The sequence below is a fragment of the Lepisosteus oculatus genome, chromosome 13 (assembly GCF_040954835.1).
Source record: "Lepisosteus oculatus isolate fLepOcu1 chromosome 13, fLepOcu1.hap2, whole genome shotgun sequence".
In the NCBI taxonomy this organism is placed as follows: domain Eukaryota; kingdom Metazoa; phylum Chordata; class Actinopteri; order Semionotiformes; family Lepisosteidae; genus Lepisosteus; species Lepisosteus oculatus.
This window is the reverse complement of record NC_090708.1, coordinates 12,207,732-12,223,385: the sequence shown is the minus strand read 5'-3', so window position 1 is coordinate 12,223,385 and position 15,654 is coordinate 12,207,732. Positions and strand designations below refer to the sequence as shown.

At 41.9% G+C, this 15,654-nt stretch overlaps 2 long non-coding RNA genes across 2 annotated transcripts in view; both read left to right on the top strand.

Moving 5' to 3' along the window:
* Positions 1-294: 294 nt before the first annotated feature.
* LOC138242199 (uncharacterized) lies at positions 295-4,597 on the top strand. The gene is made up of 2 exons (XR_011191448.1): positions 295-558; positions 3,424-4,597. It is a non-coding gene; the product is annotated as an uncharacterized lncRNA (long non-coding RNA).
* A 2,363-nt stretch (positions 4,598-6,960) lies between these two features.
* LOC138242181 (uncharacterized) overlaps positions 6,961-15,654 on the top strand; it is a 58,410-nt gene continuing 49,716 nt past the window's right edge. Inside the window, exon 1 of the long non-coding RNA XR_011191432.1 lies at positions 6,961-7,045. This is a non-coding gene — a long non-coding RNA (uncharacterized lncRNA). The remainder of the gene's footprint in view (positions 7,046-15,654) is intronic.

The following is a 15,654-nucleotide window of genomic DNA, read 5'->3' as shown; positions in this document are numbered from 1 at the left end:
CTCTGTGCAGGAAAGAGGCTTCCACATTCTTTGGGTATTACTGTTATTGTCGTGCCATTGAGTGCTTAGTTTGGAGGTTTTAGGTGCGGGGAATTACTCGAGAGGAGAGATTAATGTCAGAAAATTACATACTGCTGCACAGAGAGGTGCAGCGACCCGAGGAACACAGCCAAGCGAGCAGATAAGAGCCCCAGTGTTGGCAGCTCGTCAGCGAACAATGCGCTGGATTAGCTTTTCTCCCAGTATAAAAAAAAAAATCAACAATCGAGCGCGGCGGCGCAAGGGTGTCGACGGGCTGGGAGGAAGGCTTCATAAAGCTATCAGATGGAGACTGCTGGAATAAGCTAGGATTCAGCAGCACGAGGAGCACAGGCGTGGATTCCAGGGACCACCGTTTCTCGGGGAGCTCCGGAGCCTGGGCACAGGCTGGGAAGTGGGGCTGGGCCTGTGGAACACACGGCTCCTAATGTCTAGCTCTTCTCATGACGGGCCGCCGGACGGATCCAATGGCTAGGAAGCCAACTGCAAGTCAGTGCGGGAGGAAGAATTAACACTGTTGTGAGTGAAAAAAGATCGGGCCATGATTCCGCTCGCCGCAATATATACGTAAAATAAGGATAAGATCGCTGAACAAATTGGCTTGCACTTGCCCTGCGATGGACTGGCGCCCTGTCCAGGGTGTAACCCTGCCTTGTGCTTGTTGCTTGTCGGGTAGGCTCCGGCTTCCCGCGACACCGTACGGTATAAAGTGGTTTGGCAAATGACATGACATGATTAAACACATACGTTTTTTTTTAGTACAAGTTGGTTGTCACGTGCAAGCGACCCAATGTCCCACAGCCCATTGTCTTTGAAGGGGTTTCAGCATTTTGCTCACCACTGCACGAACCTTTTGCAGGGGGGGTTTGGGGTGGAGGTGGAGCTCCCAATACGAGAGAGGCCTGGCAGGAGGCGCTGATGTCTGGTGTGCCCAGAGAGCAGTCTGGACAGGCGGGCTCTAAGGAGGAGGGGCCCTGGAGATAGCGAAGGGCGGTGATGACAGACTGTGGGCGGGGGTGGAGAAAGAGCAGAAAAAAGTACGACGAAATTTCGAAATTTCGCTAATTTATTCAGGTTTAAGCGACTTGAGTCTTGCAGATGGTAGCACTCCTGGCTTCACTGGTCTGGCAGCCTGTACTGCCAGGGCTCCCTGTGAACTCAAGGAGTTAAGGAGGCCTTGCCAAGGCTATGGAGCTTCTCCATATCTGCGTGACCGCTTGAATATGTGTATGCCTGCATTATTCATTCATAAGTCCCTAGAGCAGACTCTAAGTTCCATATGTCTTGACAAGCTGTGGTAGTTGGGCTATTTCACAGGCCTGTGTCACTGTAACCGATCCCTTTTCCTTTGTGTGAACTGGCGGATTGAATTTAGGCAGAGGAAGCGTGAGATTTTCCAGCTTACTGCTTGCCTGCGCAGGCCCCCAGTCTCAGGTTGTGGGGGCCTAGGTGTGTGCAGAGACTTCTAAAACTTTCCTTTTCCAGAGGAGTGGTGCCTCACTTTCGCGGGGGCTTAGAGGCATAATCATCGCACAATTAAGATAATTTCAGGACGACAGCTGGTGGGGAGAGAAGTAATTTTCACGCTTCCTAATCGAGTCTGGCTGTCAGATTAAGATAGAGAGTTGATTTGAGGGAAATTGTCTTGGCCAATTCTTTGGAGCAGGCCCAGGTGGCCTCAGGTATTTCCTCACCCGTTCGAGTTGCCCGGGAGGAAATTTGGTTTTGATTTGCCACACTGAAGAGATCATTCGAGTGCCTGGGCTTTCTGTCTGTCTCGGGGGATTTGTCAAATTATTACCAAGCTGCCGCCTGCCGCGTCTCCATTTCAAACTAAGAGGTAACAAGTTTTCTCTCTCCCTCTCCCTCTTCCACGGGAAGCATATCTTTTCTACCTCGCTCTGCTTCTGTGTTCCCAGGAGAGCTGCCATCTGTGCAGAACCACAACCCGATTCTTGTGGCATTAACAACGTCTTGAATCAAAACAAGCTGGTTTCTGGTTTAGGGCACAGCAAAGAAAGCATGTATATTTCTCATCCTCCAGCTGGCAGGGCTGTGCACGTCGGCGGTCGGTGCCAATATACCTCACTCCTCGTGAGCACTTCATCTCCAAGAGCAGTGCGCAGCTCTCAACAGTCCCCAGCACTTCCACTGTCCCTGACCTTCTTCAGTGCACACGAGGGGGAAAGGCACAGGGCTTTAGGGGCCATAGTCCTCCAGGTTTCATTGTTATCTTTTAATTAGCAGCTCATTAAGATGTGGGCAAAATAGTTATCTGAAGCAATTAAGCAAATAATTAGAGCAATTAAGTTGGTGAGGTGAAAAGAGAGGTGCAATTATATTCAAGTGTTTTGCTTTTGCTTCTGTAGGATTGGCCTGCTCATCCTTAATTGGCCCGGCTGTTTACCACTGACTGGAAGCTTTTCCAGCACAGGTCTCATTATCGGGGGGGGGGCTCCTCATCCTCCCTAATCTGTTCTAGGGCAGACCCTTAAAAGCACTTCTCACTGTGTGAATGCAACATGTTAGGTGATTTTTAAAGCATTTTAAATCGAAAAAACAAATACTCTTTTGATTGCCTATTTTGATCTTCCAGCCAAACTTTTTTGTTCTATAAAGGTCAGTGAACAAAAGTGCAAAGAAGGATTTGCTGGCTTGAAAACAAACAGCAGGCAGCAATTTTAAATAACAGCAGCAGCACTTCAGGTGAAGTTCTGGGAGCTGTGAAAATACAGCATTGGCAAAGAGTAGATTTGCATTGAATCACACAGAAAGCAGACATATGGCATTCCACAAAGGGAAACTACGGTGAAGTCTAAAATGTACACATAGGGTTGTGGGTGAGTGGAACAAGCTACATTGCTGTACTGTTGGATCTGATACCTAGGCCCTTTATATGAAATAGCTAGATGAGAGTGATTAGGTATTAGCAACCAAAAAATACCCCCATTTGCCCTTGTCAGCTAATGATGTCCTTGTACTCGACTATACTCACGTGAATGAAGAAAATAAAGAAACACTACAAAGAAACAAATGTGTACTAAACATATAATTGGCAACAAAAGATGACCTTGAAACAGTGCTTCTTGCTTGTTCTATATTTCAAGATCACCTGTATTTAATAAAAGTGTTTCACACGTTTGTATTCCTATCTTTGCAAATACTTTTCTTTCACCCTCATTCTGTCTTTTTTTATTACTCTTCCGAGCTTCCCAGTTTCTTTTTTCACACAAAGCTCCACATGGAGTGAAAATAGGCTTGAAATGTTTACGGCAATTTGAGATTTTATTAAGATGCAAACTATTTTGTATATTGTCATCACATTGGCTGCTTGTCAGGAGTTACTCTTTTCAACAATGATTCCTTGTATCTTTCACCCCATAGGATCCCAAAGTACTTTTCATGTAGGAAGAACCCACTTCATCCACCACTGACCTGCAGCTGCAACTGGTGATGTGTAGCAGCCATTATTCACTGGCTGCACAGTGGAAAAGTGGAAAAGTAAGAAATTGCTTCACCAGTTGAATGAAGAGGGGATCTCGGAGAGGGTACATTGTGCAATCCCACGGCGGAATTTAACCAGGGCAGCAGCATTAACAGTTCTGCTCTTTTGAACCGTGCATTTACATCCATGGGAGTGGCGTGGAGATGGTGGACTCGTACAAGTACCTGGGAGTGCACATCGACGATAGACTGAAATGGTCTAAGAACATCGTGGCCATCTATAAGAAGGGACAGAGCCGACTTTACTTCTTGAGGAGGCTCAGGTCCTTCAATGTACAGTATGTAGTGAGATGCTACATATGTTCTATCAGTCGGTGGTAGCGAGCGCCATTTTCTACGCAGTGGTATGCTGGGGCCCTGGGATTAGAGCAGTGGATTCTAAAAGGCTGAACAAGCTCATCAGGAGAGCAAGCTCTGTCATTGGGTCTGACCTGGACCCCTTGGAGGTAATGGCTGAGAAGAGAATGGTGTCCAAACTAGAGGCCATCATGGACAACATCTCCCATCCCCTCTATGACAGGCTTGTAGAAATGAAGAGCACATTCAGCAGTAGGCTGATCCATCCACAGTGCGACAGGGAGCACTACAGGAGGTCATTCTTGCCTTCTTCCATAAGACTGTACAATGGATCCACCTTGCGTCTGGGCAGAGGCAACATTGACAGTGACCTGTTTCTGGACTGAACGCATCTACACATCTATTGCTACATCTGTTCTCTTTCTTTTTCCCGTTTGCAACCGTTTTTTGTGCAATACTGTATATGCCAGGGACCTGTGCAATACATTTATATTTATATCTATATCTATATTTACATCTATATTTATATTCATATGTGACATGATTTTTCTGTGTACTGTTCTGTTCTAGTTTGTTCTTTGTGTGTCCGGACTGTGGGTAACTCTTTTAGTGCACCCCTCACTGTACTGATTGTATTGTATGTATTATACTATTATTATTATTGTATCATTTGTTACACTGTGGCTGTGTTGTCTGTGTAAAGCTGCTGTTGCACTGCAATTTCCCTCACGGGATCAATAAAGTATCTATCTATCTATTTGTGAAATTTGACCAAGCGCCTCAACTCCATAATCAGGACTTTGATTGCATTCTTCCTCTGAAGAACAGCATATAGAAAGAGAGCGATATAGGCCTGGATAGGCCAGTTGGTAGAGCATCAGATTTTTAATCTGAGGGTGCAGGGTTCAAGTCCCTGTTTGAGCAGCTGAGACCTTTTAAGGGGTGGCTCTGTGGCTAACGATCCGCACCTGTGGCTGGAAGGTTGCCAGTTCAAATCCTGCAGCTGGCAGAGGAATCCTACTCTGTTGGGCCCCTGAGCCCCTGAGAAGATTAACCCCATCTGCTCCAGGGGTGCTGTACAATGGCTGATCCTAAGCTCTGACCCTGGGCTTCTCTCTCCCTATCTGTTTGTCTCCTGGAGAGCAAGCTGGGTAGGCAAAAAGAGGAATTTGTGATGCAAGAAATTGTATAAAAAAAGTGATCTTATCTTATCTACACACAGTGTCGTCTGCCACCATACCAAGGTATTGGCTTGGAAGAGTGCCACCTACTGGTTATGCAACACTACTACTTTGGTGATCTGCCACAGGAGTACTGACCAGGCCCAGGACTGCATAGCTTCTGAGGTCTAGACAGGTAAAGCTGAGGAGAGCTTTTCTCTGATCTTGCCCCCATGTTGAGTGTAACACATACCCACACTAAAACACATATTTCATCCCTAGCCTGGTACAAACCACTGGAAAACCTTCTCTCTTCACTAAATGTTTTTGGACAGGCCCACTATATATGTGATTACATATACCTATATATAACATGACCTCTAAATCTAATTTCTTACAGCTGTGATAGTCTTTTTATTTTCTCTTTGAGTATGATGTTATGTACATCTATTTCCTGTTTAATTGATGATGAGATGAATTGGACACATTAATGTACATGTTTTACATTAGAACTTCGTTGGGATCTTTCATCTCTGAAAGACAAGAACAGATGTGTCTTATACAGGAACTGTATTTGTGTGTGAAATCATCACTTGTCTGTCTGTCTCTGAGAATTGGATATCAGGTAAGGACATAAGAATGTTTAGAAACAAAAGGGGACAGTTTTACCCAGCTAGCCTTTTTACTAGTTAGTAGCTTATAGATCCCAGGATCACTTCCAGCCTCATCTTGAAAGTAGCCATGGTGTCAGCTTCAACAACATGTCTGAATAGCTTGTCTGAATAGTGTGAGCCACTCTCGTACTTCTTTGTGTAAAGAAGTGCCTCTTCTGGGTTTTTCACACGTTCCATGTTGTTTCCACTTGTGTCCCCTGATTTGTGTTTCACTGTTGATTCTGAAGAAGCCCATCGGCTTGACTTTGTCAGTGCCTTTGAGGATTCTGATTACTTGTTTCAAGTTCCCTCATAGTCTCCTATGTGTTCGGACCTAAAAAAGTTCAGTTCCTTCAGCCCATCCATGTGGGGTATTCCCATAAATCCCAAAATGAATCTGCTTCCTTTTCTCTGGACTGATGGGAATCAGTAACATTTCCTGTAACATGGTGTCTAAAATAGTAAATAAGATTCTTAAGAATAACTTATTAGTGTGCAATACAATTTTTCACATAACAATGAATTCTAAATTTTTGACTATATAGTCTTAAATATTGTATATTTTTTTACTGCTAACATTTTATTTTTCATTGCTTCTAGCTCAAGGTTGACCATTTCGTAATTAGAATTGTATGCAAAACCCTGCACTTGTCTACATAAAACGTCATCTGCTATCTGTAAAAACGAGTAGTTTACCAATTGTAGTTCAAGGAGGTAGCTGCGTCAGCATGAGTAGACTGCAATGGAACAAGTAAAGATTTATTCCATACTGAAAAGAGAAGAAAAGAAACACAACGTTTCGGCTGTGGAGCCTTCTTCGTGTCAATCCTTGTAGTTTTCTAATTTCACCAGAATCTAGATCAATGATAAAAATTAAGAAGGGCAGTGGTCCTGGTACAGGGCTGAAAAACAAAATACATAAAAGCCACTACACCTTTATTTAAAAAGAAGGGAAATATATAAACATATTTACTTTTCATTTAAAATATAATAGAGAACAGTTTGTTCCTTTACTATGTCAAAGTGTATAGATATTTCTTTCCACGTGAGTATGAAAACGGTCTCTCTGTGTTTTAATTCATCCTGGTCATGATTTAATTGAAATAACAACAGCAACAACAAATCGTGAGAATGTAATTGAATATAATATCACCAATAGTCGGTTACACTGTAAGTTACAGTAAACGCAGACGGCTGATTTCGACTGGAGGAAACCCGTATTCTATATTTTTAATAACAGCCGCAATCCACTAGGTGGCAGTATTCGCCTTCAGCATTAATTTAAAGGTCTCTTTCCTTCTTTTCCAGCTCGCGTTCTTTGTCGAATGCAACTGTAAGCCGTGCATCAGATGAAACCCATCCTAGGAAATAGAGTTTGCTGAGGATATGAAGGTAATTGAGTATTGTAAGAGGAAGAACAAGGAAGTAAATCTTGCTGTTATTCTTAAAACAATTAAATCATAAAATAACGAGAATGTTAGTAACTAAAACCATAAAAAATCCCGTAAAACGTTTATGTTTTGTTTTCAAAGAGTTTACATATACTGTGTCACAGTTGCAAAACAGTATGCAGTCTTTTCATCATCAAATGTTCTGGGCATATTTTAGTTGTTGTTGTTATTGTTGGATTGTTTTCATTGGCTTTAAAAGGAAAAGCCTTTTATGTGAGTTAGGGCTCCTGGAGAGCAAGGCTTGTTTTAAACAAAAAACGGTTCATTTCAACAGGTCTCAAGCCAACTCTCCGTCTCATTCCAGTATCCCCTTTGATTAATGCAGCTATCTGAAACAAACTTCAAACTTTAAAAAAAATCTATGTTAAAGAACCACGAGTTTCTAAAAATATATATAACAAATAAGCTGTCAGTACGTGTGGTTGAGTGGTGACGTTTTGAAATCACTAGTATTTGGGGCTCCTTGACCCCTTTAGTACTATAAACAAAGTAATGTAGATTGTAATGGGGCTTTAAAAAAGTTAGATTGTTTCATGGCCAGAGGAGGGTTTGTAGTCGACAGATCTTTTTATTGTTTTCCGTGATTGTACAAAACTGGTTCACCCAGGCTGGGATTCGGGCTGAAGGCTGATGTTGCAAATTGTGTTACATTGATTGTGTTACATACATTCCTTAAAATCGCACATGGTTTTATTTGTACAATTATAGTGTTGTAAGAAGACACACAGGACCCCTCCCCAAACACAACAGAGACTAAATGAAAGCCTTGTGCATGAACATTCAGGTTATAAGTGAGATGAGACCCCTTGACCACATAGATTGACTAACAATGGACCAAAAGACAGATGTGTTTCTATTGGATTCTTTGATGGGATGACAGTTAGAGCTGTGGTATAGAATTGTGAAAACAAGCCTTTGTGAATCATAATGCACTCTACCCTGTTACACTTTTCATTGGCTGAATGTGCATTTCAGATATGCAAATACAAGATTTATTTTAGTGTCTTTGCTTGTTAAAAACAAGAAATTATGGTGTAAGCTGAAAGTAAGGTGTAGAATAAGGCAGAACGCAAGGGCAAGCAAAAAGCAACAGGTAGGAAATTAAAGAATTGGGAAAAGAAAAGCATGCTAGCTACCTCTTTCAATAGAAAAGCAGAATTATTTCACATTGAGCTGCAAACATGCCCACTGCTATAATAATGCTGACTTCTACAATACACCCACTTGCTCTATGACATACACTGAATTGCACACGCAGATCTTTGTCTAAATGCTTGCCAAAATCACGTTTCTTCTTATTTTTTAGTCCTAACCAATGGAATCATGAAGCCAGTTTTGAAAACTAGTCATGGGTATAACGTCTTAAAAGAAAATGTGACACTGGTATTTTAATTCAAGACGGAGGCAGCTGACCTTTTTTTTTTCCATTATGAAGCTTAAGTCCCAGGTTGAATGGATGAGTCACTCAAAACAGTACATTTATATATAAACGCACACAAAGAAGCGTGACATTCAGTCTGTTTCTGAGGTGCTAATCACAGGCCGAGCTCCATTGACGCCCTGGTGCTTTTTTGATATTTACAGAGGTGTGAAACAATGATAAGAATGAACACGTTCAAACATGTGGCCATGAGGATTGCATTTTTATTGCGGGGCTTGATGGCTTTTTGATGTTCAGGCTCGCCCTGCCAAATCAGACAGCAACATCAGAGCTTGCACAAAGATCATCGTCTTGCCTGCCTGATGTGTCACTGAATCCTGGTCTTTTCTTGGCTTGCTGGACTAGTTCTCCTTGAAAGTTTTGGGGCTGACTCGCAGGAGACCAAGGTTACCAATTCCTAAGGGGTTGTAAGTGGGTAGGTGCATTCAGAGAATCACATAAGGATCTCTCTCTGCGGAGCTCTGCCAGTAAGGTTTGCAGACCATGGTGTTAGTTGATGATGACTAGGGAGGCAGCAGAAAAGTATATCAAATCAAAATCATCCTCAGGGCTTTTAGATGATTGTGGGGCGTTTTTTCAGCAATCCTGCCTCTTTTTCCCCCCTGGGACTCTTCAATCCCAACTCATTCTGAACCCTAGAATGTAACCTTCAGAATCCGCTCTTGGACAGGGGAGGGTTTGCAGTCAATATTATTGTGTCATGATGTTCTCAGTGAGGGTACAAAAGGACAGACTGTGGCTGGAGTTTGGGCTGATGGCTGATTTGCATTTGTTGCAGTTTGTGTGCTACATGGGCTGGCTGGAATGGTTCTGTATGTCCTCTCACAGAAGTACATCACTTGTAGGCTAACTGTGTATGGTGACCTTCCTCCCCAGTGGAAATGTGTGTTGAAGCAATTGATCCTCGAGTAGAATATCAGAGGTTAAGGTAAGAATTAGAACAATTGCTTTATTAAGAAAGACCACGTCCCCATGAAACCATGCCATACCCGAAGTACTGATTCATCTGCACTTGTGGAGGGCAAAACAATTTATTCTGGCATCTAAACAAAACCCATTTGAAATCCTGTGCTTTTCAGGTGAAATGTAATTATAAGAAGGGCTGACATGTTTTGTGTTGTAGAGCAACTCTATTTTTGATGTTTTACCTCATGGCTTCCAGGGAAATGTTTCTGGAAGCTCTGACAATCTCTCCTGTCTTTACTTGTGTGATGACCTAATTTGAGCATACCATGCCCTTTTGCTGAGTTGTGAGATGGGAAGGTTCTTCACATGCAGGAATGTAAATAGTGCAGAGTGGTGGTTGTAATGACTGGATAGATAGGAGCTTGTAGGAGCTTTTGGACATGATTAAGAATCCTGCTCATTTGTTCATTTGTTAGAGGCTGGGCAAGTAATGTTTGCAGTCTCAATAAACATCTATATAGATATGCACAACGATCTGCAAACATCAGTGTCCTGGATTGTTGGCACACGCTCCACTGACATAACCTAAATAATTGTCCACATAATTTTGATGTTAATGTATTTTTTAACTATTGTAGGGAAGTCACAGTGCACAGTTTTATGGTACTCGTTATGGACATTGTATAATTTTAATTTTGCCAGCTCTGATAATTGCCACATGTCCTCAAGACACTCACCCCTTATCTGACCTCCTTGCAGACGGGGGAAGAAGGAAGCGACAAGGAGTGTTAAACTGAGCTACAGGAATCTTTAGGAATTGATGATGGTCATTATCCTGTAAACTATCTTTTAGGTTACATTGGAGAGAATAAGAATTCAGTTTTAACAAGTGCCTAACTTCTTTTTGGTACAACACTGTAATAAATGCAGGCCAGGGGTATTGCTCATAAAACCCACATGGACGTTAATGTCATGGACAGCCCTGTGAGGCAGTTTAGCCCAATATGATTATTTTTCACAAACAGTCCTGCGAAACGCCTGACGTTAGGAGAGCGTTTTGGTATTTTCTGTGAAAGGGAGTATTTTTTTCTTCACCTGAAGTGTCTAGACAGTGGTTTTCGTGCTCTGTTTGCTCTCCTGGACAGAGGCCAAATCTTCCCACTCCAAGGTGATAAGAAACATGTCTTATCTGAGAGTGCGAGAGAAGGGAAAGCTAAAGAGCAGAGAGCAAGTGTCAGTCAGGTAGTTTCCAAAGCCTTGATGTGAACGGTTGGCAGTGCTTCTCTGACAAGAACAGGGCACATGGGGAATGCAAGAGGAGAGGCAAAGAAAGAGAAAGCACAATAACGGGGAAAAAATAAAGAACAAAGTAGAGCAAGAAACCTTGCAATACATTGATACAATCCGGTTAAGCAATCCTCCTTGCAGTATATAGGTATTTAGTGCTAATATCAACATAAAGATATGACACATGCTTGTCTTTGCATTTATAACCTTGACGAATGAGGATAAAAGTAAAAAAAAACAGTTCCACGCTCTCCCCTAATTTATAAATTGTGAAGAGAAATTGTGTATGAAAATTCAACAAGAAAATGCCTCATAAATGAAATACTGTAGGTTGCATATTTTGGCTTCCCTGTTGAAATATCCTCAGCATGACCTGTAAGTATTAGCAGTTGCTGCTGTTTTCTCTCTGTATTAGACTCAAAAATGTGCACAGAAGAAAGTTTGCGAAGAAGAGGTCATTTGGCCTAGATCATGTGTTCTCATCCAGCGTTTCTTGACAGAAGCCAGCGTATAAGCTTTTTACAAGATGTTTGGGTAGCTTGTTCCAGTCTCCTACTACTCTGTGTGTAGAAGGGCGTTATGAGAAATTATCCAGCCTAAGTGGTTCTGAGCTAAATGTTCCAGTCACTTGCAGACACCATCTGTCTTCATTCCTGTCCTCACTCTCAGCAAACGAAGAAAGAGGACGTGTGTTAATGACTGTTCCCATTTCTCCCAGAATATTTGTATCTGCATATTCTCATCATTCCTTTACTTGCCTTTATTTTTTTTCCAGTTGATGTACATTAGTATACAATTGTGCAGTGGGAGATTTTGCCGACCATTAATTATATTGTAGGGATCACAGCAATTCAGAAATGGAATAAAGGCCAATACAAATTACAGGAACTGCGTTCCTTAAACAGAGGATAAACCAGAATAGGAAGCCTGTTTTGTCTGGATTCCTCTCCTGATAGTATTTGTTGTGTCAAACAGTGATCCAGCATTGGAAAAGGATACTCTCTCTCTTGACTGTTTGGAAGAAGAAGAGGGGTAAAAATGGATATAAGCTATCAAAGCCATGGTCTTTGCCATATAATGCGTGAACAATCAAGACTACAGTGCTCAAAGCTTGCTTTCACTTTCAGCTATTACAATGAAAGAGTATAAGATTGAGGTCACTCATTGAGGTGCACTGAACAGCACCTATATTCCGCCAACAACAGTCGTGAGTGTAATACCACAGCTATTCAGGCAATTCATTGCATTATGCCTATCTTCTGGGGATATTGTCTGTCATGAAAAGTCTCAGGGTCCCTGAAGTAAAAATCAATCCATGAATTGTGCCTTGCTTGTTGTTTGAAGTCCATTGTGGCTTTATTCCCTAGCCAGGTAACACAAGAATGCCCCTTTTATTCTGAGCATAGTTGATCCACAATATTGGCAACTGGTCCTTAATTCTTTTGAAAGCAAGGTAACTCTCAAGCTCGAAGTTATTCAGCCCCTTTTCTCTCTGCATTGAAAGGACGGCTGTGTTGTGATACGAAAAGGATTCAATAGATGCGAATGATTTATTCAAGGAAAACATTGAAAGTTTTGGTATGAGAAGCACACAGCCATTCTACTCTGAAGGACACGGAGTGTCAGTCTCGTTTTCCACAACAGGAACAAATTCAATAAGAATTTCAATCTGTTCTGTGTTATTAAAGAAGAACAAATTAATAACCGGGAAAGAAAAAAAAAGTTTGAGAATTCAGCGCACTTTGACACATCGGTTCATGCTCACTAAGTGTCTAAAGTTATGTTTTTCTTCAGATTTGTTTTAAATCTCGGCTTGTTCGTGTACAAAAGAGTTAAAAAGTTTTGGTAAGTATGGCCTGGGTTGTATGACTCTGACTATTGTCCTTCTTTTTTGGACTTATTACAGCAAGTTTCCTCTTAAATCAGTGGGCGATGTGCAAGGATGTTTTCGTTTCTCGTTTTATGGTAAAAACCTTCTCCTTAATGCCTCCAGTGACACCAGACCACTGACTGTTTTTTTCTGGAGCTTCTAGACCTTGGGTTTTCTGTTTTTATGAGGTTTTCCCATTCTTGTGCTTGTCCTTCTCCTGCTCTTTTTTACCTTGAGAGTAACATGCATGTTGTATTCCAATTTCTCTACCCATGACATTTACAGTAGTATAATTTGGTCTTTGGTAGAGTTTATTGTTGCACAATTTAAATCTTTCCACAAAACCTCTGCTTTTGCTGCTAGGTCTCTTCTTAACTCTAAAAAAAGACATAGGGGCTTAAATTACTTGACTTTTTTCATAGCTACAGAGAATAAAATTTTAATCACTGGATCATCATGGTGGTCAACATCTCTTCCACAGGAGAAATAAAAGGTTAGTGTTTGGTCAGTTCCTGGTCTTGGTCATTTCACCTGCTATCATGTAACTGACAATTTCAATACTGCCCGAGTAGCATTTCTTCTGCACACCAGGCTGTCAAACTGGAACTTAACAGTGAGATGCTATCAAAGTGAATTTTGATGTAAATTGGCAGCCTTTTGTAAATATCTGAAACGCAGCAGAAAGGTGCATGCTAAGGGTTAAGTACACAATTTCAGCAAGCAGTTGGCCTACAGCACCTGGAAGCACTAAGGTATAATCATAGTGGGAATGGAAGGTAAGCAATGGAGGGCAATTACTGCCCTTCACTTATTCTTAATGAGTCTAAAACGGACTCCATTCTCTTGTTTTGTACCAAAGCACAAGAGAGACAAACGGCCTGAGCCCTTAATTTGCAGGTAGTCCTTTTGAAGTTCTCCTGAGTTAATTGGGTGAATGGAGGCTCTCGATGGCTGCCTGCTATTTTCAGGACATAATGGAGTCTGGAACTCTCCGAGCCCCATTGTCACAGGAATAAGGCATCAGGATCATTTAGTGGAATGAAATGTGCGAATCCTCCCAAGGTAGGCTTTAATCTTTTTTCATTATTTTTCCATTATCCATAAATACTTGTAGAATTCTTCCCACTGGTTTTTCTTTGGCAACAAAAATAAAACGCACAGATTTTTTAAAATATTCTTTTACACCCTAACCCTTTCACTTTCTGCTTTCATCTTTTACAGGGGAGAAGTAAGTTCTATAGAGTGAGCTGGCTGAGTATATACTATTCAGATATATGGCTATAAAACCATTGACAACCCTAGGGCCTAAGTGGGCTATATTCATACATATTTAACTGTACCCTAGAACAAAGACGGCATTTTCAGATGTCAGAGCTCTTACAAGACACGTCTTTAGAAGCTCACTTCCACGTGCACTTCATGACCTCTGTGTTTGGACTCTGTCCTGATGCATTTTGAGTTTGCTTTTGACTTATTGCTCATACTAGGTCAGTGCCATCTGTGATCATTGCTACACCGCTCAGCTGTGAGTGCAGAGCAGTTAAAAACTCCCTTCCGACTGCCACCTGTACTGCTCTGTCATATGGCCGCAAACTAGACAGCAATTTTTCGCAGATCATTGCACGTACAGGCTGTTCTACTGGGCCCTTACTGTTGTTGCTTAACCACTACGTATGTAAAAAACCATATTGCTGTACTTTAAAACTGGCGCATGGGATTAGGGCTCTAAGACGAGACCATAAGTTCACTCAGTGCCGTGTTACCCCTCCCCTCCAACACAACCATTCCTATTGCTTTGTGGGTCTACATCCAAATATGCCAGTGTTTATCCTTCAAGTATGGTGGCAGGGCAAGGACATTCTGTGGGTATTCTTCTTATTCCATCAGCCCATGGCAAATGATTAAAAAAAAAGAGAGAGGGAGCAAAGTGGAGCTCGTCTCCACGTGCCCATCCACAGGGCTGATAAAAAGCCTAAGGAAATGGAAAGATCTCTGTGGAATCTTCCCCTTTTATTTCACGCACCCTTGTCTATTTGTCCAAGAAAGTGGCCAGCTGCTCCAGCATGATAAAACCACAATGGGAGCTATTCGAATGAAAGGGAAGTTTATTCGCAGAGCGCGGTGCTCAGTGCCTGGCAATAATACACTTCTTGTGGAGGCTTAATAGAGTTTTCCCTCTTGTAGAAATTGGCTTGATTACAAGCCCTCAAAAACAGACATTTTTGTATCTTATTTTTCTTTTTCATTATGTTTTTTTTTCACTGAAGCAGTGTTGTTTAATTGCTGGGTTCGTTCTAGGAAGAGGAAGAGCTGTATGCTTGAGCTGAAGGGGGACTGTTGAAGATGGAGGGTTACTGTGAGTAAATGGGAGAATTGTGTACTGTGTATTTTGTATAAAGGTGAGCTACCGAGCCATTTAGTGCTGGGAAAGACTTCTGATCTTCTAGAGTAAGGTGCTGCTACAACAAAACAATGAAAACCTCTCGATCTGTTAGTATATTTGCCAGCTTGAAGCTCTTGTGAGCCCTGTACCATGAGTAGTAGCTTCATCTGACAACAATGCACAAACTTAAGAATTGCAGAAGTCCACTTGATCCATCTCCCTTGTGTTTTTGGGTCGAGAGTCTCCTGGGGATATCGTGGTCAACCTCAGGGTGGAGGTGGAGGATGGGTCGAGACCTTTGCGTTTTCAGGATGTTGCTGTAGCTGAACTAAAATGTCCAAAAGTGCTACTGTTCACATAGAGTTCCAAACTCTATTAGATCCCATGTGAAAGAATAATTTAAATACATTTCACATAGAAAGAGCCGGCATATTGATATTATTTTCTTTTCAAATATTTATTGCATTTAACTTTCCAAAAAGTGCATTGTGGACAAGGGTGGTGTGAGGTGGGAGTGCTAACTACACAGTTCTTGGCTCCAGGCTTTGATTCTTACATGTGGGATTACGGTGGTGTTTTGCTCTGGTTTCTTCTCTTCTTGTATGTGTGCCCTGAGATGGACTGGCACCCTGTCCCACCCTGTGCCCTGTGTCCCTGGATAAG